Here is a 23,926-nt window from a genome sequence, read left to right on the forward strand (position 1 = left end):
TCCAGCGAATGCTTGTCTGGTAATCCTGGGAGCATTACCGTGTCTCCTTGCCCTGCAGGATAACTGCTTTCTCGTGACAAGGAGCTTCGTCAGTTGTGTCCATTATGCCTTTGGCCACAGGTGATAAATGCTCTGAACCCACATATGTGAGTTCCAACACCCATAGCCTATCCCAGGCCTCTGTCTGGGGCAGGGCTAGCTTATAACCAGCCTTCAGCTTCCCCTACTGCATAAGTGTTTTTAAAGTCGTGTCTCAGCAAAAATGACCATTTTTTTCCAGGCCACACAGGCTATTGAGCCAGAAAACAATTTCCTGTTTACATTTTTAACTAAGTGGGCTGTCTGCCATTGGAGACCCGGAGAAGTATCGTGTTAGAAAAATGGCAGCGGATGGAGTATGGGTCTGGAAAGGACACACGCCTCTTGAGAGAGGCCTTGTAGTTACGGGCAGTGTGCTGTTCCTCTGAGGTTTGCTTTCCAGGTCTGCTCTTTCTCTTTTCAGAGGTTCTGGGCATTTTGATGCTCAAAGAAAAATCCCAGAGGGGAGGCAGTAAAAACAAAAAGAGGAATGGAAACCTCAAATCTGTCATTTTGTTCTTTAGTCGCTGGCTGATCTAAAGTTTGGAGAGGAAAGGTTGAAATTACTCACTAAAATATGGTTTGACTTTAATTGGTCATGCTAGCCCTTCGACTTCTTTCCATATACAAACAAACAAACATTTTAGCAACTCCGCAAAATTGCATGAAATCACAGATAGTGCGAACACTAATGACTGAGAAAACAATGTGGGGACCACCTGGCCACACCACCACCGGCAGGCCCTGGGCCTCAGCCAACGCTGGACTGTTTGGTTCAAGTACTTTGTAGAGGGGAAAATGACAGCACTCCCATGCAGGGAACAGACTTTCTCAACATAGTGGGAATTAGCAAGAACACATAAATGTACTACTTAATGGGACATACTCAATTCAGACACGAGACTCAATTAATTACGGCTCTAATTACCTAGAGTTGCAACAAAAATTCCTATGGCAATATGCAGTAAAAACCCATTGTGTGAGTTCATCAGATAGCCTCATACTAATTGAATGAAACATTATGAAGTGCCATTATGTGTATTACATTTCTAGAATATAAATGCTATGAGGCAGGGATTTTTATCCATTTTGTTTACAGCTCTATCTCCAGAGTCTAAAATAGTGCCTGAAGTATTCAATAAACAATTACTAAGTGAATTAGTGAATCTTGTTTAACCCACCCAACAAGTCAAAAGCCACTACTGTAATTCATGTTACACAGATGTGGAAGATTGGGCCATTTTGAGGCTTGTCTGAAGATGCTCAGCCTGTAAGTTACAAGACTGAGAGGTTTAGACCCCAATCCCTGACTCCAAGCCTCTGGTAATACAGGGTTTGCTCCGTTCCTCGATACTATGCCAAGTGTCTTCACAGACTCAGCCATAGCACTAGAAGCCTTCCACATTTGCAAGGGAAATTGGGAATGCAGTAACAGACTCAATAAGACTCAACAAACTGTAATTCCAACAAAATCCCCAGTCCTGCCTCCAGTCTTCTGCCTGCTAGATTCATCCAGCAGATAAAATCCATAAAATATGAGAGATTAAATTAGAAGAGCATGGCCTTTTCTCCCATTAATCTAGCAAAGACTAGTTAGAGAGAATTTAGTGTGATCAAGACAAAAAAGTGGAATACAAGTTAGTATTTGCCAAGGTTCCTAACTTCAAGAGCTTATGATATATTTGACAAGATGGCACAGATTTAAAAACAATCGCAGATGCTAAAATCCTCAACAAAAATATTAGCAAATGGATCTAGCAATACATTAAAAAGATCATACACCATGATCAAGTGGGATTTATTTCTGGGATGCAAGGTTGGTTCAATAGCTGCAAATCAATAAATGTGATATACCACACAAACAAAATGAAGGATAAAAACCATTGATCATATTGGCAGATGTAGAAAAATCCAGAACCCATTTATGATAAAAACTCTCAGCAAAGAGGTAATAGAGGGAACATATCTCAACATAATAAAGGTTATTTATGACAAACCCACAGCCAACATCATACTCAATTGGTAAACACTATAAGCATTTCCCTTAAGACCAGGAACAAGACAGAGATGTCCTCTTTACCACTCTTATTCAACATAGTACTGGAAGTCCTAGCCACAGCAGACAAGAAGAAGAAATAAAAGACATCCAAATTGTAAAGGAATAAGTAAAACTGTCATTATTTGCAGATGGTATGATACTGTATATAGAGAACCCTAAAGATCACTAAGAAACTACTAGTACTGATAAATGAATTCAATAAAGTAGCAGGATACAAAATAAATATCCAGAAACTAGTTGCATTTTTATATACTAATAACAAGCTATCAGAAAGGGTAACTAAAAAAACAATCCCATTCACAGTTGCCATCAAAAAATAAAATAAAATACCTAGGAAGAAATTTAACCAGGGATGTAAAAGACCTGTACTTGGAAAATTATAATGAAGAAAGAAAGGCAAGAAGATACAAATAAGTGAAGCATATACCACTTCATGGGTAGGAAGATGTAACATCATTAAAATGTCGATATTACTCAAAGCAATATATAGATTCAATGCAATTCCTATCAAAATACCAATGATGTATTTCACAGAACTAGAACAAATATTCCAAAAATTTATATAGAACCACAAAAGACCTTGAATAGCCACAGCAATCTTGAGAAAGAAGAACAAAGTTGGAGGAATCACACTATCTGATATCAAACATACTACAAGGCCATAGTAATCAAAACAGCATGGTACTGGCATAAAATGGTAGATCAATGGAACAGAATAGAGAGTCCAGAAATAAACCCACACCTTTATGGTCAATTAATATTTGACAAAGGAGATAAAACACACAATGGAGTAAAGATAGTCTATTCAATAAATGATGTTGGGAAAATTGAACAGATATGTGCAAAAAATGAAACTAGACCATCTTCTTAGACCATACACAAGAATAAACTCAAAACGGATTAAGTACTTAGTCATTAGACTCGAAACCATAAAAATCCCAGAAGTAAACATAAGCAGTAAAATCTTGTATATTTCTCATAGCAATATTTTTTTCTGATATATCTCCTCAGGAAGGAGAAACAAAATAAACAAACAAATCCAACTAAAAAGGTTTTGCACAGCAAAGAAAACCATAAACAAAATCAAAAGACAGCCTACTGAATGGGAGGAAATATTTGCCAATGGTACATCTGCTAAGGGGTTAATATCCAAAATTTAAAAAGAACTTATACAACTCAACATAAAAAAACAAACAATCCAATTAAAAAATGGGCAAAGGACCTGAATAGACACCTGTCCAAAGAGGATATACAGATGCCAATAGACATGAAAAGATGCTCAACGTCAATAATCATCAGAGAAATGCAAATTAAACCACAATGAGACATCAATGAGCTATCACCTCATACCATTATAAGGGCTATCATCAATAAGTCCACAAAAAAGTGTTGGCAAGGATGTAGAGAAAAGAGAACCCTTGTGCACTGCTAGTGGTAATGCAGATTGGTGTAGCCACTGTGAAAAGCAGTATGAAGTTATCTTAAAAAATTAAAAATGGCCAAAACCGGTTTGGCTCAGTGGAGAGAGCGTCGGCCTGCGGACTCAAGGGTCCCAGGTTCGATTCCGGTCAAGGGCACGTACCTGGGTTGTGGGCACATCCCCAGTAGGGGATGTGCAGGAGGCAGCTGATCGATGTTTCTCTCTCATCGATGTTTCTGGCTTTCTATCTCTCTCCCTTCCTCTCTGTAAAAAATCAATAAAATACATTAAAAAATAAAATAAAATAAAATAAAAAAAATTAAAAATGAAACTGCCTTATGACCCAGCTATTCCACTTCTGGGAATATATCTGAAGAAGCTGGAAAACTAATTCAAAAGACTATATGCACCCCTATGTTTAGTGCAGCATTATTTTCAATAGGCAAGATTTGGAAGTAGCCCAAGTGACCATCAGTAGATTAGTGAATAAAAAAGCTGTGGTATTTACACAATGGAATACTGCTTGGCTGTAAAAAAAAAAAAGGAAAAGAAGGAAATCTTACTCTTTGTGACAGCATGGATGAACCTGTCACCAATACCATTGAACATTTTTATATACCACAATGATTGATGCCTGTAGCAGGAGAATGACTATAAACATATTAATGCTCCTCCAAGGAACAGGCAGCACATTATATTTTAGTTTTGATGCAACTCAGAAAACACAAAGGGGGAAATAAGGTGCACAAGGAGGAGAACGGCCCGAGGCTCTTTGTATCATCTTTCACACCAGAAGTGTCTGGCTAGAGGTTACTTAAAACTGACAGCAGCACCCCAAATGTCCAAAACAAAACAAACAAAAAATGATCAGCTTTTCTATTGCCTCTGAAACCTACAATATTAAATTCTCAAACTCTTTTCCCACTAATGAGGCCAAAGATAACAGGATAGGAAAAAAATAATTTTATAACTACAATCTTAGCAGATGACCCCCCAAGGCCTCTCTGCAGCCCTCAAGACCAGCTGGAAGGGAGTCTCTGAGCTGAACACCCCAGCACACTTTTTATCCTAAATATTCCTGAGGTTCTGCCAGACCCCCATATCAAGGCTCAACTGTAATAGCAACAGCTTAAATGTTAGCATGGAAGGAACACTTGCCCGTTTGACTTGGATTCAAGAGGAAGGCTTGCATCAGCTCTAGTTTGCTGGTCTACAGTGTCCTCAAAAGTCCCAGTCAATCCCTTTGACATTCACTGGACAGTGAAGAAATAACGGTTTAGGAAGATAAGGCTCAAAGGCCTGGCAGCATGCTGGGTTGTGGCTGATAGTTCATGCAATATCATGAGCTTCACACCCTTCTGTGGTGACTCACTGGGACAATGGCATGTCTGCTGCACTGGCCAGAGCTTGCCTGCCTTACTGTGGACAGGGTTGCCCAGCAGCTCCCAATCTGATCATGGCTGGGGCAGCCCCTCTCTGGTCTCTATACCACAGTAGTGAAAACTTAAGCTGCTAGGGGCTGAGCAGTAAGCTGACCTTAAAGAAGAAAACTATTCTTTTTTTAAATGTTGATACTCAAAATTACAGATGGCATTGTAGAAAATTGGAAAATACCAAAGAGCAAGTAATAAAATCATACCTAATTTGTACCCCTGATAATGCCTGTTAACATCTTGACATATTTCCTTTTTTTGGGGGGGTGGGGAGGGGGTGGGGAGATAATACTACATATAGGATGAGGCAAAACTATTTTTACAGTTTTTCATATGGAAAATACAATAATTAATAAATAATAATCAAGAGTAAACTCTGTTTCACATACTCACAAAGGTACACTTACTTTTGCCTCACACTGTACATAGTTATAACCTTTTTCACCTTATTAAGCATTTTCTTGTGTCATTAAATAGCCTCTGATATCATGTTTTTAAAATGGCAGCAGGCACTCGGTTACGGGGTCTACGTGATTTATGTAATCATTCTCTTTTTGTGCACACTCAGATTATTATCCCCTTTAACTGTTATAAATAGTGCTGCCACTCACTTCCTTGCTGAGGATCATTGTCTGTGGCTCCAATTGTTTTCTTAGCATAAATTCCTAGACATTAAATTAGTGGGTCAAAGGCTAGGAGGCTTTTTTAAAGGGTTCCTTCTCTTTTTATGGTACATCCTAGCAAGAAGCTTTTCAGAAGGTTCTACTGAACTGCATTCTCACCAACAGTGTGGGGGCTGCCTCTTCTCTCTCACCATGGCCCCACCATCATGGAGCATTATCATTTATAAAAATTCAGATGGGGCTTTGTTTTTTCCAGTTCACTAAGGTTACCTCGATTTTTCTCTTCCTAGCATTTCCAATGATATAAAAATGAATTTAATTCTCTTCCCGTGTTCTGTTTCCATCTGGAGGCAATGGCAATTTTCCAAAGGGCATTCTGCCAAGGAGGTAGTGTGGGGAAGGAGACAGGAAGATGGATAGAAAGACAGACAAACACAACTAGGTATGTGAGACCTGGTCAAATACTGGTATGGCTGCTCCGAGTGGAACTGGGAGTGGTGGGTGGTTAGCTTAGTCTCGGACTCTCAAAGATTGAACTAAATAAGAGGGATGATGTACACAGGTGGAGTCAGAGTCTTGAGCCAGCAGTATACTGTGGAGAAGTCACAAAACTGGTATTTATATCTCTCTGCCAGGCAGTAAACTGTGATCTGCAGCCCAGGTTCCCAGTCATGGACCTCAGGCTTGGGCTGGGCTGTGGGATTGCTGGCCCAGGGATGACCTAAATACTCCTTCAGCCCTCTTTCCCAATTAGACCTGGGCTAGGAATGCTGCTATTAAATCCAAGGAGGACTGCTTGTATTTTTCTTTTTCCTTTCCCCCTATAATGAAAAAGAAGAGAAAATTCCATGAACACCTGTCTAATCTAATCCAAAATTTGTGAATTCTTCTGCTTTGGAAAATATCCCTTTACATCTTGACTTAAAGTACCATAAAAAGTGAAGGAACCTCAAACTTCAGCCAGGGAAATGGCCAAAAGAAATACTGGTAAACTGGAGAGTGGTGAATCAGAGCATATTATACAAAAACTGACTTTTATTTGTTGCAAATTTGAACACATATATTCTTTATAAGTGTCCACTGAAGCTTTTACAACACAGAAATCCTATACAGGTCCCACCCTCCCGAGTGTTCAGTATGTGCCTCACAACTTTACAATGGGAAAACCCACGTGCCCCCAGGTTGCACTGTTCTGTGTTCTTTTCTGACTCTTACCGGTGTGTAAAGTACTTACAGATTCTTTCCCCTCATCTAGCATAATTTCATATGCATTTAATCAGACAATGACAGAGTCGTGATGTTTTTTAATGAGAGGAGCTGGTGTAATTCCCCCTAAGGCCTTAGCAATTATACGCAATTACTTTTAAAATAGTTTTTAAATTATTTGCTTTAAAAATAGTTCGACTAGTCTAAGTGCAATGATTCTGTTTTCCAGCTTAAAAAATTGTTCTGAAGTACAAGTTTCAAATAAAATTAAGTCTCGGAGTGTGGTGGGAATGGCAAATAATTCCATGATTTAAATAAAATCCAAAATTCAAGATAGGGCCTCTGTCATTGCTAAGGTTCCCCAAGTCATTCATGCAAACATCTTCGTATAGCATAATACAGAAATATGAGGTAGAAGGAGAAACTCTGAATTGGAATGAAAGATACAGACAAGAGTCCCAGTTCAACCACTCATTCCCCCAGGAAACAACTCCAACGGAAAGGACCAATGAGGTTAAATGGGACAAATGCCTCTCTCATGCTCCATGGTGCACAATATGTACTGAGCCTAATATTCTTTCCTGTTAAATCTGAATATAGCCCCTCAATCTTTTCCAATACCACATTTCAGGTACATTGGAATGGGTCCTTAAAATGTATTTACTCTCTTTCAACTAACAAATTATGAAGTTATTTGTAAGGAAACACTGAAGCATTTTGGGGCACTACAAAGAATCTAATGATAAGATTTGCTATTTCAAAATATTTGAATGGTTGCTGAGAAATCCCAATACAGCCTTACTATCTTAAACTGAATGCAGTACAACCGTTGTTCTCTATATAACGGATATATTACAAAAACAAATCAATTCACTGTAACTTAAAAGGAAAAGAGAGGCAACAGATCTCTAGATTTAATTTTCTACTGCCCTGAGGCATAACTTAAAGCCACCATTCAAATGCTAGGAATGTTTAAACACTACTCTTAAAATAAAATCTGCAAGCAAGGAACTGTACCTGCCTCGGGGGATCGAGAATGGGGACCTGGTGCACAGGCATGCAATGGACATTTAGTTTTTACTTTTATACTGTTTGAATTTTTAAAATCATGAGCTTATATTATTTTATAATAATAGTAGAAAGCACTCTTCTATAAATGGTGCTAGGATAATTGGACATCTGTGTGGAAAAAGTGACACTTGATCCTCTATCTCCTATCATACCTAACAAATGATTTCCAGGTGGATTACCGATCTAATGCCAAAGGCAAGCAACAAAGATTTTAGAAGAGAATTGCTCTGGGAACTAACCCAATAGGGCATAAAAAGTACTAATCATAAAAATAAATACTGATATGCTCAACTACATTAAAATTGAGAACTTTCATTTATCAAAAAATAATGTTAAGAGAGAGTAAAAGATAGCCTACAACATATAAGTACACAAAGGCCTCATAACTCAACTACACAAAGAATACCTTCTAATCAGCAAGAAAAAGACTGATAACCAAGTGGGAAATGAGCAAGAAACTTGAACTTTAGAAGACAAAAATGCAAAAGAAAAGTTGTTCAATCTTTCTGTAAGGCTGGAAATATAGATTAAAACCACAGTGAGGTGATCCTGCACACCTACCAAAATGACTCCCTAGCTAACAGCTAAATGCTGAAAATACCCAGTGTGTACATGATGTAGAACATCTGGAACTCTTGTACTTTGCTGGAGGAGGGATGTAAATTGCTACACCCACTTTGGACAACAGTTTGGCATTATCTAGTGATGGTGAAGATATCATTCATTCAATATGACCCAGCAGTTCCGTTTCCAGACATACACCCTAGAGCACAGTGTGTATGTGTGCACCAGAAGACATACGAGAACATGTAACCAAGTTATTTGTAAAAGCAAAAACTGAAAACAACCTAGAAGTTCAGCAAAAGTAGAATGGAGAAGTAATTTTAGTATTTTAATATAACGGTTCACTCTACTACAATGAAAATAAAGAAACTATGGGTATATTAATGACTTAAAATCATTGAGCAAAGGAAAACAGACTCAAAATAATAAAACAAAATAATGTCTTCCAAGGATGATCCTCATTATTTGTAGACTAGAGGCCCGGTGCATGAAATTTGTGCACTCGGCGAGAGGGGGAGGGGGAGGGGGGTTGGTTCCCCTCAGCCACTCTTGCAGTCCGGAAGCCCTTGGGGGATGTCCAACTGATGGATTAGGCCCGCTCCCCAAGGGATATCAGTCAGACATCCTGAACATTGCCACAGAGGTGGGAGAGGCTGGGATTTCTCAGCAACCATTCAAATCTTTTGAAATGTAAGCTGTATATTTATATTTCATGCTACCGCTGCTGCGCTCACCAGCCTGTGAGCCCGGCTTCTGGCTGAGCAGCAGGCTCCCCTTGTGGGAGCGCACTGACCACCAAGGGGTAGCTCCTGCATGGAGCATCTGCCCCTGGTGGTCAGTGCATGTCACAGTGACTGGTCATTTGCTGTTGGGTTAATTTGCATATTAGCCTTTTATTATATAGGATTCTATGTTTGTGAATTCATCTACTTGCTAAATTTTATTTGTAACCCCAGAAACAATACTTACGGTGCTTTCATAGTTCCTTGCAGACACATGTACAACAATGAAACACTTGAGTCACTCTGAGTCACCTGATGCTCACATTTCCACTGAGGCCAATCAAAGGATGCTCTGCCTTCTTGTTTCTAATTGCAAGAGGCTGTGTGTGCTGTGCCTTATGGGGACAATGTGCTAAATGAGCTTCATTCAAGCATGACTTCTAATGCTGCTGGTCATGACGTCACTGTTAATAACATTAAATAAGATGTCTTTAAACAGACACACACATAAAACAAGGTTATGTATTGATCAGTTGACAAAAATGTTGTGACGAAAGGCTCATAGGAACCTCACCCTACATTTCCCTTAGGAGTAGTATGCTGTGTCTGCGGTGACGTCACTGAACATAACCACTGCACATAATGAATATCTGTATTTAAGAGGTAAAAGCATAAATAAAAACAAGGAACTGATTACTGTAAATGTCAGATTAGTGGTTACCTTTGTAGAGAGGGGAAGAGGATTATAATAGGGAAGGAGAAAGCAAGAAATGTGAACACTTCTAGGATCTTGGCAAAGGCTGTATTTCTTAACCTTTTTGGTGGTTATGTGGATGTTTGCTAAATAATAATTTATTTTATTTATTAAATGTAAGCTGTATATTTATATTTCATGCCTTTTTTATATAACAAAAAATATCTGCAAACCTACCTTAAAACTTACTTATGGACAGTCAGTATACCAACATATTAACAGAATTCTCTGGGTAATGAGATTAAAAGTAATTTTTATTCTTTGTGCTTTTAAAATATTTTCTACATTTTCTGCAGTTAATAGGTTACATTTATAACAAAAACAAAAATAGTAAGTTTTAATAGAAAAAATAATCTCCCTACATACAAAGGCTACTTTTATTCTCTAGAGGAGGGGTGTTTAATGGGGGCAAATGACAGTTCAGTGTTTGTTGCACTAATCTGTGGTTTAAGTTGCATAATACAGTTTGGCAGCTCCCGGTTGTTTGTACTGTTTCTCTTCTTTTTCAGTCAAATACAATCAACAAATATTTACTGAGTACCTTCCACAGGGAAGAACTAATTTTTTCATCCTTTTCCCCTCACTGAAAAATAAGGTTGGCTCTTCTAGAGACTATTTTTTATTTTGGTAAAGTTATTACAGTAAGTCAATGGTGTCTTCCTTTCCCCCTGTGCATGGGGAAGTTGAGGAAGGACATCTCCGATGTCACACTGAGTAAGCTGGACAACGTGTTAACAACATTGGCTGAAAGTCACTGGCCATCTGGCATACTTTTCTATACGGTCTGCTTTCAGGGGATATTTCCTGTTTGGACTAGGCGGGGGGGGGGGGGGGGGGGGGGGCGGGGGCGGGGGGGGGGGGGAGGAGGGAAAAGGATTCAATAAGAACCTAAATGACCACTGCTGAAAACAAAGGAGTATCTAAAATTAGCAGTGTTGGCCTAAGATACTTCAGCTTAAAAATAACCCTGGGGAAAGGGGGTTCCTTGAATAAGAACCTAAAATATTTCACTGTGTTCAGAACTCTCAGCATTAGAAGAAAGCACTCCTGCTAACAGTAATATCCAGGTCAATTAAGTTAAAGTCCTGTAACCCTACAAAACTTGGTCTGAATACCACAAAAGGCATATAAGGCAGAGAGATAAGGAAAGACGAACTTTGATGAAAAGGCCAGTCTCTGATCCCACCCTACTCCAAACAAATAGCTGTCTTCGCTCTAATTCTAGTGCTTATTCAACAGTCTAAACATATGGAAAATTGTTTCTGATCTACTTTGGCCGACACAAACGTCTTGTCTACTCCATTTGCATCTTCCATGCCTGGCCTTGCTCCATCGTGTGACCATGCACAGAACCCGCATGCGCCCATGACCAGGCTCCTTCTACAGTGCTGGCTCAGGCTGCACTGAAGGGATGCAGCCTCACTAGGCTCCACGGTGAGTTTCACCCCTTGTTCATTTGGTTCTGAGGAGCTTATTGACTCGACTGGAAAAAAACTTTAAATGATTTTCCAGCAAAGTCACCCTTTCCAGTGGAAAAAAAAAAGAGTTCTAACATCTGTGAATAAAAACACACCAGAGGAAAAGGATTTGTATATGCTGCTTTAGTTCTTGCACTCCAACACCAAACCCCCACTGAGAAGTCAATGAAAATTGACACAACCAAACACCATTAATTCTGATCTCACAAAATTAAAATTTCTTTTGTTTTCCAAATCTGAGGTAGATCCAAATTACCTTGGACAATCTTCTCATTACTAGGAAAAATTACACTGTAAATAAGGTTTTCAACATAGATGCTTTAATTTACGAGGACCATTTTTCATGATAATTTCAAATGACCAGGCAAATCTGATTGTAAACACTTCAATGCACACGCACACACACCCGCCTCCTTGCTCCTAGAATGAAGACCAAGGCCTTCCAGACTAACCTAAGAATCTCTATCCTGGCTTCTCTGCCTTTTAGCATTCCAATCCATGCTAGTGCACATCATAACCACATGCACCTCCTAAACACATGGCTTAATAAATAGGTGTTGAATGAATAGCAATTTCCTGCTCATAAACTCCCCATTACCTACTGAATGTAGAACAAATTTCCTACTGGTATAGTAGAATATGTAGTTACTGGTTTTCCCACTTCCTTTCTGGTTCATTTGCAGAAGTTCTTTTCCGCTCCAAGTGATACAGCATCCCACCAATTTCATTGCAGAGCAGGCATGTGATCCAGGCTGGCCACTCAGAGTACCCCTTCCCCTCGCCACAGTGACAGGGTCACGGATGAACATGTAATTGATCACAGTTCATTCATGGGGTCTAGTATATGAATGCTCTTCCTTCTGGATACAAACCCTAAATGTATTGGCTTAGGGCGACCAGAGCTCTTTCTCCCACTACATGGTAAACATCTGTCTGCAAGTAAAGTTAAAAAAAAAAAAAGCAGGGAAGAAGAGCCAAGTAAAATAATAATTTGGGCTCCAGAACCAATTGTGCTCGAGGTTAGATCCACCCCGAGAGTTCCCAAAATTGTGAGTTTCCAACTTCCACTTTCTCCTGAAGCTAGTTGAGTTTTTGTCATTTCAAGGTCTTTCACAACATGGCCCCAATGCACTTCGTGAACATAGAACTTGTCTTCATGCCCTCAGTGCTCTCTAGGTCAGCAAAATTTCTCTTAAAGGACCACTCGGTAAGTATTTTTGACTCTGTGGACTAAGAGACACAAGTGAGGCTGTTTATGAGAAAATTAAATTTCCTCCAAAGCCTCAAAAGCTGGTCCATTTGTGCCATCTGTTATATGGGAAACTGGAAACCACCTGTCTGCCCGCCTGAGCTCTGCTCTTATCAAGGAAATTGTAATTACCTCTTTGGTGAAGGATTTGAATCATTACAGTAAATCCTTTATTCAGCACATCTTGTATTAGAAAGGCATTCTGAGCCTTAAAAGGGTTTATTCTCCTCTTGCCCTGGGAAGACGCAGTAAAACCTCAGCTCTTCAGAGCCTGGCAGAGTGAGTGGTACCTTAGCCTTGTTTGTTACTGGACGACACATATTTACTGAACAAATGTTGACTGCACATCTGCTCCACGGCAGGTGCTGGTGCAGGCAGAGGGAGCAGAGAGAGGCTTCTGCTCTCAAGCAGCTTCTGATCAAGTGCCCTGAACTGCAGGGGAGGGTGCGAGAGCACAGGCCGCGCTCGGGAGGAAAAACTTCTGCCTTTGCGGTCTGCTCCTTGAAAGATTGTATTTTACCTATGTTTTCTGATGCGTGTAATATGTCAATTCGTAAGGTTGGTATGTACTTGATAAATAAGTAAATAAAAACAAGAAACACATATTGGAAGTATATATCCCAAATATTGTTTTCTGATAATATTTTGGTCATTTTAGTGATCAAAATGGTTTAGGAAACACTGTTGTGTGTGTGTGTGTGTGTGTGTGTGTGTGTGTGTGTGTGTGTGTGTATGTGTGTGAATGAGTGTGAATGTGTGTGTGTTTTTGTGTGTAACAGTCAATAGACAAGTTAACAAATAAGATCATTTTAGATGATACAAAGAACTATGAAGAATTAAGAGCTACGAAGCAGGACGGTGTGAAAGCGAGTGCCTGGGTGGAGAAGGCAGCTGGAGGTGATCTGGATTCCGTGGATGGGCCCCACTTCTTTCAGGAGTAACCTCTGAGCTGAGACTTCAACAAACTAGACTGCTCAGGGCTCATATTTCTAAACATCCCTGCATCTTTTTATTTTAACCATTTGTGACTAAAACCAAAACCAAGGCCCATTTCCTCCTAAGCTCTCTCGAAGTCTTTTTGCTGAATCACTGAGCTTTTTCCTAGAATACTGTGGGAACTTAATGGAAAGGGTCCTATTTGGAAGGAAAGAACTACTGAAAGAAAATTAGTAATAAATGTTGGCCTGGTGGTAGCAGAATTCCCAGTAGTGGCTGGTGACAGCTAAACATACTTTTCCTACAAGAAATTGTTTCCTGGTAAAGCAAAAAAAGTCATTCTGTTTGGGGAGACAAAGGTTTGCTTTTCAATGACATCTCCAGGAGTCCTTAAAAAGTATGTTGCTTAGCCCTGGCTGGTTTGGCTCAGTGAATAGAGCATTGGCCTGTGGACTGAAGGGTCCTCGGTTCGATTCCGGGCAAGGGCACATGCCCAGGTGTGAGCTCGATCCCCAGTTGGGGGTGTGCAAAAGGCAGCCGATCAATGATTTTTCTCTCATCATTGATGTTTCTATCTCTCTCTCCCTCTCCCTTCCTCTCTAAAATCAATTTAAAAATATATTTTTAAAAAGAAAGTATGTTGCTTGTTCCTCCTTGGAAGAAAGGAACTATATAAGCCACAAACAATCAGCCTGGAGACTTCTCTTGCTTTGTGTGAGTTGCCACATTTCCAGGTCTCTACCGACCATGTCCATGGTTAAATGCCCTAGTTATTACACATCCTTTTTCTAGGTCATTGTGACTTCCACTACCTGAGGTATAACATTTCTGAAGTTCTACTCACTTTTTGTCAATATATTTATGTCCATTTGCTTACAAAGGTTTTCAGTATTACTAGTACAAGCCCATTCAGAAATCACCAGTTTATATTTTCAAACACACCCACCTGCACTGTAAGGATAAGCCTTCTCCAAGTGCCATCCCCCAATGCCCACACCAGTCTCTGTTGGCTCTTTCGTCTTATTGCCACCCAGGCTTCCAGTGACAAAATGCCACTCTGCACAGATTTAATCTTTCTGTTGCTCTCCCAGGAAACTGTGAGAAGGAAAGGAGAATCCTCCCGAGGGAAGAATATTGCAAATCACAATTTAGCAAATTACAAAAATGGAAGGAAATAAAATGAATTTTACACAATGAAAAGGCATCACACCCTCAAAAAATGAAAGGAGTCAGGCTGGGTTGGGGCCTAAAAATCTGTATTTTTTAAATGCTCTCCCCACTAGCCTCTACCCCAGCCAGGTGGTTCTGACAAGCAGGCAGAGACGGGAACCAGGATCCTTATTTCTGTAGGTTCCACATCAGCTTTGGAATGTGAACACACCAGGTGCTCACTAGCAAAACATGTTTGTGATTATTTTGTTCCTTCAAAAATTTGATTTATTTGTGTGGACTTTCTTATTAATTTTGGCTTGGCTAATACATGTCAACTTTTTAGCCAATGAATTAATAAACTCTCAGTGCTAATCTATAATTTGGTCAAAGGAACCAAAGGAGTTCTGAGAACAGAGGGATCAGCTTAAGCTGCAGGATTGGCAAAGTTCCCCATGAGCTGGAGTGTTCCCATTTTCCATTCTGGAATTGAGAGACTGTGGGCATGCTCACAGATGGGCAAGGAGAGTCAGTGTCAGGGCAAAAGGAGCCCCCATTCCACTGAGACAAGATTCAGGGACAACACCACGTCTCACCTCCAAAGAAGCAGCTCCCTCTGGTACACAGTGCTTACGACATGCCAGGCTCTGGGCGGAGCCTTTTTTGTCACTGACTTGTCCCAGTAACCCTGCAAGAGCTGGCCTGATTTTGCAGAGGGTTGAGCGGCACATTGGAAAAGCTGAGTAATTTTCTTAGAGTCAGAAAGTGGTTGTGCTAGAACTGAACCAAGGTAGCCTGACTCCAGACCTCGAGCTCTTTTGAACGCCCGCCCATGCCCACTGCTGTCCTCTGGGCCTTCCCTCCGTGGCTCCCTAACACGGCCCAGCAGGCATACTTCACATACTTCACAGGTGGACAGAAGGGGCCAGCGGGCCTCAGGCAGGAAAAACAAGCTGACTTAACGAGGATTTGCCTGAATCGCCCCAGAACCTGTTGAAACAGGTGAAAACCCAGTTCCAAGATCTCATAAATCACGTTAAATAGAAAATAAAGAAAAAAATGGTTTGGAGGCTTCTCAGTACTTTTATCGGCTGTCTGTTTTCAGATAACACCTGCCATAATTGATAAAATGACTTCTAAATGAAAACAGTATTATTAAGAATAGTGAATTAACAGTTAAGTGCAGAAGTCTGGGGTCAGAGAGAACCCTCCAATACTGGTTTGAATAGTGGTTCTGCCACTTAATTTCTGTGTCCCTCATTTCCCTCTTTTGCTTAAAATAGTGATGATTAATAATAACTATCCCTCATAGGGATAGTATACAAAAGGTTGGTATACAGTAAGAGTCCAGTAAATGGTAAGTGTTATGATTAGTATATGCTGGACTTATTCTAAAAAGAAAAATGGTTCTATTTTAAAATGAAAACTGGCCTTAAGGACTTGTGCCATCTATAAAACTTAAGGCACAGATCCAAACAGAAGTGAAAATGAAGAGAAAACGGCAGATCACTTATCTGAAAGGAAAGAGACAAAGTAATAGTCCTCAGGTTCTAGGGCTTTCATCCTAGGATGACTTCCCCTCTTAGCATAGCCCTGTTACTGCGTCTGCACAGCAAAGCCCCCAGTGGAAAACACACCTAGGCAAGTTCACAGGCGCTCGGATTGTGTTACTGTGGCAGGGAGGTCTGCAGGTATCATATAACCTGTGCCCAAAGCCCAGCATTTCATGTCCAGGTGGAGGTGTCAATGTCAGCTCTGGACCTTAATTAAGGCCCAGTCTCTGTTCAGGGCAGGCCGACAGGAGATCTCTGCTTTTCCGCTGGCTCTCTCAGATAAAAGCTGGAAGGCTGGATGGTGCAGAACATGGGCCTGGGAAGATGGGAGGACGGGCAATACCCACCAGCCCAAGTTCATTCTGGGGGTGTCAGTGGAGAGGATCGGAATTCCAGGGCGCTGTGGACAGCTTCCTGAGAAGCCCACATGGAAAGGGCAGGTTGTGAGGGAGGGAAGGGGGGGGGCGTGCGGGACACAGTCATAATACTTGCTCTGTGGCATGGGCTTTTCCCTCAGGGCCGACTCCATGCTCTCCAAAGCAATATGGTGCAGGTTTCAGACAAATGCTGTCAGGGATGGAGCTGCTCACTCTTCTACTATCTTGTGAATTAGGCAGCAATGAGCTGTCAGCACTACAGTGGACAAGGGAGGCCAGAATGGATACTTGGACATTAGGAGGCAATGAATGGCTGCATTTCTTGGGGTGCAGGTGGGCCACGGTAGCCATTTCCCTCCCTTCTTTTCCTTCTACGCCATGGGCCTGTCTACATCTAACTTCCCCTTGCCCTGCCATCCTCACCTCTGCCAATAGACTACGTACTGGTTCTTTAAACAGCGGGGCTCCTTTAAAAGACAGGCCTAGAGGAGACTCATTGGGAAACTTTCTGCAGGGAACATAAGGGTGTGAGAAAAGAACAAGGGCGTGGAGGCAGGTGGAGTGAGGGTGAGAATCCTTGACTCCACCTCTTCTCCTCATCTGAAAACCAGGGAAAAGGTTACCCAAAGGGCGTTTGTGAGGACTACATCAGTGTACACACAGGGCTGGGCACCGCCTCCGGCACAGAGAATACCCCTGACTTAATATGTAAGTACTGATACTTACTGAATTTGGTAGGAGAGTTAAAAAAAAAAAAAAGGAATAAAAAGCTAAGCAAAACTAATCAGGAAGAAGGATGCCAGGGCTCTGTTTAATCCAAATATTCAAATCAGCTTATTTCTCTTTTTTTTTGCTCCCCACCTTGCTTTTGGTAAAAAACAAACAAACAAACAAACAAACAAACAAACAAAAAACAAAAGAGGGATGTCCCTAATATATTTTTAATACATAACTATTTATTTTTTAAATACAGAAATAAAGAACTGTCTCTATCTAGAAAAGCAATTTGTACTCAATGTAGAAAACAAAGAAACAATAATAGGCAAAATCCCAAACTAAAAAAAGCCCCCAAAATTAAAAAATAGAACTCCTATATGATCCAGCAATTCCACTTTTGGGTTTTTATCCAAAGAAAACGAAAACACTAACTTGAAACGATAGCTGCACCCCTATGTTCACTGCAGCATTATTTACAAGAGCCAAGACATGGAAACAACCTAAGTGTCCATCAACAGATAAATGGATACAGAAGATGTGAATAAATATATATATATATATATAAAATGGATGGACCTTGAGGGCATTATGCTAAGTGAAATGAGTCAGATAGATCACACTTATATGTGGAAGCTTAAAAGAAGAAAGGAAGGAAGGAAAGAAGGCAGGAAGAAAGGAAGGAATGAATGAAGGAAGGAAGAAACCTGATCACATAAATACAGACTGGTGGTTGCTAGAGGTGGGGGATGGGAAAAATGGGTGACTGGGTGAAAAGATACAAACTTCCAGCTATAAAATAAATAAGTCAGGGGAACGATATAAGGTACAGCATGGTGACTGTATTGCATCGTTATTACTAAGAGAATAGATCTCCAAAAAAAATTATCACTACTTTTTTATAACTATGTAAGGTGACAGAAGTTAATTAGATTGATGTGATCATTTCACAATACAGGGTGGGGTAAAAGTAGGTTTACAGTTGTTTGCATGGAAAATAATACAATAAGTCCTTAGTAATAACAGAAGAATAAACTGTTTCACATACTCAGAACTGTAAACCCATTTTTGCCTCACCCTGTATATACAAATACTGAACCATTATGTTGTATACCCAGAACTAAGATAATGTCATATGTCCAATTATACCTCAATAAAAGAAAACAGAAAACTAAACAAAACCAACCATCAATATTCCTGCCCTAAGGTACCACTGTTAACATGTTGGTGATTGTTCTAGAACCTTTATCCTATCTAATAAAAGAGTAATATGTAAATTGACAATCACTCCAACACACAAGATGGCTGCCCCCATGTGGTCAAAGATGGTCACCTCCATGTGGACAAAAGATGGCCACCACAAAATGGTCAGCAGGGGAGGGCAGTTGGGGAAGATCAGGCCTACAGGGGGAGGGCAGTTGGGGGCAATTGGGCCAGCAGGGAAGCAGTTAGGTGTCAATCAGGCTGGCAGGGGAGTGGTTAGGGGCTGATCAGGCAGGCAGGCAGGCAAGCAGTTGGGAGCCAGCAGTCCTGAATTGTGAGAGGGATGTCTGACTACCCATTTAGGCCCAATCCCACACCGGGCAGTCAGACATCCCTAAAAGGGCAGTCAGACATCCCTGGAGAAGTCCCAGATTGGAGAGGGTGCAGGCTGGGCTGAGGGACATACTCTCCCCGCCCACCCATGCATGAATTTCGTGCACTGGGCCTCTAGTGTGGATATATGCACCCATAAGCATTTTGTTTTGTGCATTAAGATGGTACATTTCATATAATTTTTATTCTGCTTTTTCCCCCACAAAGCAGTTCATTATGAAAATACACCCGTGACAATAAAAGTTATCAGCAACATAATATTTAATAGTTGCATTATAGTCTATGGCTATGTGATAACTACCAAGTCATCAGCATTGTTGGACATTTAAATTCTTTTTTTTCTATTATAAATAATACTTGGATAAAAGTCCAACTACCCTCGCATGTATCTGTAATTATTTCCTTATGATAATATTAGGAGTACAACTGCTGAGTCAAAGGGTAAGCTGCCCTGGCCGGTGTGGCTCAGTTGGTTGGGCATCATTCCATGCACGGAAAGGTTGCTGATTTGATTCCTGGTCAGGGCACATGCCTGGGTTACAGGCTCCATCCCCGGTAGGGGTCGTGCAGGAGGCAGCCGATCAATGTTTCTTTCTCTCTCTCCCACTCCCTTCCTGTCTCTCTTTAAAAAAAATTAATAAAAAATATATATTTTTAAAAACGTAAGCCCATCTCAAGGCCTCTGACCTTCCATATTGCTTCCAAGAAAGGACATGCGGCTTTATAATCAAACCCACAGTGGGGCTGTTTGACCTCACACATGTTCCTTCTACCCCCACCCTCTTTGGTCTCTTGGGTATATGGATTTTGTTGCTTTTGTCCAATGAGCCAATTGTGACTACTAGGACAAAAATGGGGCTGATCTAATCTAGGTTCACATCATTCCTCCAAAATAAATGAGACTGCTCTGAACACTGCAGTGTTTTAGAACAAGGGGTTGGTGAGAGAAAGGCGGGGTAGGCTTGTTCTCCCATAGCCTCTTCTCCTGAATTGTGAATGACTGGCTTCCTCCAGTCCATCAATCAGCAGGCTGAGTCTCAACACTGGATTACAGCAAGGGGATGAATGAGCTTACATATAGTAGGGACACACATGCTGAGCACAAACACATGCACAGACATCCCAATCACACCTCCAGCTGCGATGCTGGAGACATTCTGGCAGGTAAAACGCCCTTTCATAACCCTCATGGAATCAAGGGGAATGATCCTTGCTCGTTCTTTTATTTTAAGGGGAGAGAAAAGAATATGCAATAATAAATTAATTTGGGTTGGAGACTACCCTATTTGTAATGGGCATTTCCACTTCAGCCAATTAAAAAGTGGCATTCTTCACATCCCAATGAGCAGGAAGGGACAGCTGGCATTTTGGAGTTGGCAAATTCCTCCTGAAAGATCAATGTTGTCTCTGTATTTGACAGACGGTCTGGTCTAAGGTTTATTTGTTGAAACAGATAACGTAATATTCAGACTGTCAGCATGTGCACACCCACAAGGGCCGTTGTCCTTTAACCCTTTTCCCTCCATTGAACTTTCAGAATCTGAATGTCTTACCCTCTTATTTGAGACTCAGAGTTTCTGACCAGTGGCAAAGGGAACTTCAAAAGATGTGGCTATCAGAGAAAGAGAGAGAACAATCTTGAAGAACCACTGGTCATCCGAAATCCTACTGAAATTAAGAAAATGAGTCCTTCCCAAGTCCTTTACTTCCCGAACTTTGTGCCTTACAAGCTCTGCAGAGAGGCTTGTTCTGATATCTGCGAGGAGCCTTGGGCTTGCACTGGTATTTGCAGACCTCAGCTGGACACCTAGGACTGGGGGAAGGAAGCCCTGCCCCTGGTATGCCTCTGCCCAAACCAGAGGCACCGAGTGGCCTGGGGGAATTTCCACTGTGGATGCCGCTGCTGTTTCTGAGTAACGCATGTACGTGTGGGCAGGGAAGAGCTCGAGAAATGAGTTGTCTGGAGCAAGCTCATTCTGCAAGTTGCTCCTCAGCCGATGATGAACTATGGGTAAGTTTTGCAACCACTCAGGATGGGGCAAACTCCCAGGGGGTTAGTGCCAAAACCCAGGGCTGCATGTCCATCTAGAACAGGAGCCGAGATGAGTGAACAGTAGTCAAGGTGAACATTTACTGAGGGCTCATTACAAGGCAGACCACAGGGTGCTGTGCTATCATGATCTCCTCAGTCCCCACGTATATCTGGTGTTCTGGAAAATCACAGAAAACCTTCCAGGACGTATTACGCTTTGCCTTCACCAACCCATTTCCTGCCCCTCACTTTGCAAGGACTCGGCCAAGTACTCTGTTTACACATGTTTTGCGTGGTTATGTTGCCACCAGGAACAGTCCAAATTCCCCTACAGGCCTTATCTAGGAAGAGAAACTAGCTTATTTGTCACTTTTAAATTGCATGAAGCATAAAGAGAATAACTCTAAAACCAAAGTCGTCAACCTGCTGCCAACGTGTAGTTCAGATAGAATCAACAAAACTAGATGACCAGGGCTCTTAGCAACGGGTAGCATCAACCTGCCAAAGAACCTGTGTTATAAAGGATCAGATGGACTATGATCAAATAGTTTTCTTGACATGATTTATGGAAGCTACTACTTACATAGAATCTGAATTTGAGAACGAGTGGCTAAAGATAGAGTGACTATTTACTTAATCAGTTAAATGCCACACGTCCAAAATGGAAACCACCCCCCCCATGCCACAATATTTTGAATTTAATTTACAAAGCAATTTGCAATAAATATTATAAAAATAAATGTATCACTCACAATTCGGGTGTTCTTGAACATTTTCAGGTGAAAAGTCTCATGAAAAATGATTTTAAAGTTGGTCAGGGCTGCCACTTAGGGAAAACATTTTTTTTTTTAATAGACACGTGTGGCGTGTGGGGAAGGTCTGCCATTTGTGACTACAGAGGCTTATGGCGTACAATGAGTTAAGAACTGGCATGGCCATACAGTTTCCATACAGAGAGTGCAAAAGGTTGGTCTCTATTTCTAGGAAACTTCAGGACATACCAGCCCGACATTTAGTGATAAATAAATAAACTCCATTATATGTGAATTATTTCTTAGGCCATTTACTTACGTTCGACAAGAGTTTATCTTGTGCATCTTCTGTGTTAATGACGGGTTCCAGATAAAGGAATTCTGAACTCATCAACAAACCAAGTTTCATTTTTTAAAAAAAAAACTAAAATGAATTCCTTTAATGAATAGTTATGAAGTGTCTACTCCAAGCCAGGACCTGGGTAGGCTCTAGGAATCCTGGGAGGCAAGGATAGGATGGTCCTTACTCTCATGGGGCCTACAGTATCTTGAGGAGAGAGGGACAATATGCAGGTAAATTATCAGGAAAGAAGATTTTAGAGGCCAAGTGCTATGGAGATAATAAAACAGGTGATGTGGTGAACAGTAATGGGCAGGGGTAAGAGTAGGCTGGGGCATGTGAGGATCAGGGAAGAACCTTCTAAGGCAGCAGGCTCTATAACAAGAATGAACTTGGTTTGTACAAGGAACAGAATAAGCACAGGAGCATGGCAAGCAAGGGGGACAGGCATATGAGTGGTGGGGGTGCACAGGCATGTGAAGGGAGGTTGGGAGGTTTAGGTAAGGCAAGCAAGTCCATGTACCCAGGAGGAAGAGGTTAGATCTCACGCTATGTGCAACTGAAAAACACTAGAGAGTTGAAACAATTTCCTGAATTTGAGGCACTGCTAAACCTCTGATGTATTTATAGAGTTCAAAAACATAAAACTAAAACTATAAAACAAAACTCCTTAAAAAATCTCAAAGATAGTGTAATTTCCGGGGGGGGGGGGGGGGGAGGGGGGGAGGGAGGGTGGGCAAAATTCTACTTTTTGCAAAACTGATTGTCTAGAAATCCCTTTCAATGTATTTTATGTGTTTACTCATTCATGTAAGAAACAAATTTTTATTACTAAGTTCTAGGCACTGTGGTGGGTGCTAAGGAGATGCAGTAGAGAGAACAGCATTGGCCCATAGAGAATGACACAAATACCCGGGTGGTGACAACACACTGTGACAATGCTGTACTGGGAGGGGGGTGGTAAATGCTTTCCTAATGTGCAGGGGTTACCCCATCCAGTAGAGGAGGAAGGATCAAAAGAGGCTTTCTGAAAGAAGTGATGTTTAATAATAACATCTCATCTTCCTGTAGGTGAGAAGACACAGGGCAAGATTAGGAAATGAAATAGGCTCAGTAGGGCCCAAATGAAGAGTTTAAACAGAGACTGTGGTATCAAGCAGGGGTGGACTATCCAGGTCTCTCCAATAAAAGGATTCTAGAGTTCCTGGTATCTATGGGAACCATCAAAGACCTTGAAGGGGGCAGAGGGAGTGCTGTGTTCAAGTTTGCACATTAGAACAACCCTGAGGGCTGCAGCACAGAGAGTGAGCTGGGGGAGGGGGTGGGGAGAGGGGAGATAGTCAATGGTCAGGAGGACAAGATGGGCAGGCTTGGGTGAGGGAGCAGGAAGGGAGACAAGTGGCTGATATGAGAGAGGCAGACTTGACATGTCTTGATCACTGGGGAGAAGTCAGTGATAAGTAAAGAGAGTAAAGGAAGCTGGCCAGGTTTCTGGGCACCAGCTGGAGATGGGTGGAATTCCTGGAAACAGAAAGCACAGGGTGAGGAACAGGTGGGAGTGCAGGGCAGAGAGAGGAAGCATTCACACATGACAGTCACCTGGCACTGGCATGTTGCTGGTGATTGGAACCATAGAAAAGGATGTGCTCAATGGAAGAGTTAGGAAAGATTTAAAACCAGACCCTAAGAATTAAGAACGTTTAAGGGGAAAGGATCCCTTGGAGGAGATAGGCAGAGAGAGCAAGAAAATCAAAGAAAGTGGTGTCACCCAAAACAAGCAAAGAGAGGGCTTTAAACAGATGGGCCCTTGACCATGTCCA

General features: G+C 41.3%; 1 protein-coding gene across 5 annotated transcripts in view; it reads right to left on the reverse strand.

Moving 5' to 3' along the window:
* Positions 1-23,926, reverse strand: part of ARHGAP26 (Rho GTPase activating protein 26) — a 414,762-nt gene that overhangs the window by 20,536 nt on the left and 370,300 nt on the right. The window lies entirely within an intron of this gene.

Source organism: Myotis yumanensis, unplaced genomic scaffold, assembly GCF_028538775.1.
Source record: "Myotis yumanensis isolate MYYU_CA2020_CCGP unplaced genomic scaffold, mMyoYum1.0.hap1 SCAF_5, whole genome shotgun sequence".
Taxonomy (NCBI): Eukaryota; Metazoa; Chordata; class Mammalia; order Chiroptera; family Vespertilionidae; genus Myotis; species Myotis yumanensis.